The following is a 2,303-nucleotide window of genomic DNA, read 5'->3' as shown; positions in this document are numbered from 1 at the left end:
CACCAGAGTAACTGCTTTGATCTTTGATCAAACCCTAGGACAGGACGTGACAGCTCAACTAAAACTGCCCCGTTGTTTTCAGTCGATAACCTTGACGATACAGAAGCCAGTGTTACCAGTATCCTTTGAATGCAAATCTTGTGAACAAATTTAAATATCAAGGGTCAAAATTTGATAGCTTCCTGCACGTTTCATTGATTTAGTGCATTAGAGGATGCTATATCTAAAAAAAATCAGGTTGTTATTCAAAACCGACAGTATTTTTTGCGAGAATGGACAGATTTTCCATTGAATTTGTCTCAATAAGGAATTTTAAATTTAATTTAGCATTGTAGGAGCACATGTTTTGAGCTTAACATCAAATATAAACAGATTTGAAACGAAAAGATTTCATGAAAAATTATCGAAATTTTGATAAAAACTCTAATCTATGAACTAGCAACACGGCCGGGCTAGCAACAAAGTGCCCTGTTGCAATCCAACTCAACGATGTGAAAGTAGGCCTTTGCCAAAACGACCAATGGGCAGTGGTCTTTTTTGACAGGCAATTGGTTTCATTTTTGTACTTTGACCTGTCACGTCTTGTCTTAGATCAAACCCACCAATTCACCTCATCATCGTCACTCACGCCGGCGGCACTCAGCGAAAGTGGTGAAAACGATCCGAACGAACGATAAAAACACGTACAGTAAAACAAACTCACACAACATTTGGTTCGTTCAACACCCAAACATGACTGAAGGCTGAAACGCAATGATGGCGGAACGGCAACGGAAAGTGGAACCGATTCGGCCGGAATAGATTGTTGCACACTTGACATAACCTCGAAACGGCATATAAAAAAATGTCAACAACTCCAGCAGTGCATGTCAACTCTATACTCCACTGCACTGTGACGTCACGCATCAATTTTGACAGGTACTGGTCCTATTGTTTACAGTTTGTACTTTTTTCGAATCATTCTTAATTTCGTGAAAGTTTGCTGCGAGGAGAGGTCAAATCCACTGCAGATACCCACGGATCGTATTATTCTTTCCTTCTACCGTGGAAAATCGTTATCATCAGCATGCTGGTGATAGAAATGCGAAGATGAAAAAATGATGGAAAAAACGAAGTCCGAAACGTAAACAACAGGACCAGCAGCTGTCAAATAAGTGAGGTTAGGCTCGTCATATGCAGCGCTCTATATAAAAAAATAATATCAATAGGGTAACGACTGTTTATTTCGTTCATAACCGCTAACAGTTGGCGCCAGCGGCAAAAAGTACATACAACAACCTTTCGAACATTCAGTTTCTTCCACTGGCCGCCGTGCGACGACACTGTTGTTTGTATCCCTCTCACTGATCGCGCTACGCTGGATTCTCAAATTTCTCAAACTTTCAACACAAGCGCATGGAAGAATGGTAGTCGGAGAACTGTCAAAACGTATGGAAAATAATGAAAATCGTAAATTGCTTGCAATTAGGAAACTTAATCAAAAAAGTAGTGATTAGCAATCAAGTGTAAAGTGAATACATAACTTTTTGTGTTTAGTTCATCTTCCGTGGTGCTTTCTTTGCTTTAGGATTTCGTTTTTACTACCACTGAAAAAGAGCCATCTATTGCCTTTTCAGTTTTGAATATCACCCTATTCCAGCAGTGAATGTCAAAGAGCAGGACAGTCAATTTAGCGTGATGAAAGAGAGACAGAGGAGGAGAATTTTTCGTGACATCACCATGCACTCTTCCATCAAGGCGGCTTCACTTCACTTTTCGCCAGTTCCAACCTAGGGTTCAATGACGAATTCGACAAGCATGTTTTAGTTCTGGTTTATTACTTCTATCCTTGAGACCCCAAGGGCTGAATTGGGTTGTTTAGTGATGAAAAATTCACAGTTCTTTGTAGCTTGGTCGAAAGAATACATTATTCTAAGCGTAACACGATTTTATTGCGCTTCAATATCTTAATTTTGATATAGTAAATGATTAAAAAAGATTTCATTACGTCGACTCAATGACATTTCAATTTACATAATGACAGCTTGTCCCGAAGTAAAATTTGCGGAGGGGTGATTCAAAAGCGATTTCCATACTAAATTCAAACGTGTTTTAAAAATAGTTCCAGGGCACGGAAAATTAGGAAAATTTGGATTCTGGCTCAGTTTGTAACGTAGAATCAGAATATGTAAAAAACAGGATACCCCTAAACAAGCCAATTCGCACTGTACTATTTTCAGTGTGTGTTGGGGAATTTGTGTCCTTTCTTTTTACCAACATTTCGCTGAACGCAATTAAGCATACAGCGGCTGACAAACGGGAGT

This window comes from Aedes aegypti, chromosome 3 (genome assembly GCF_002204515.2).
Source record: "Aedes aegypti strain LVP_AGWG chromosome 3, AaegL5.0 Primary Assembly, whole genome shotgun sequence".
In the NCBI taxonomy this organism is placed as follows: Eukaryota; Metazoa; Arthropoda; class Insecta; order Diptera; family Culicidae; genus Aedes; species Aedes aegypti.
Note: the sequence above shows the minus strand (reverse complement) of the source record.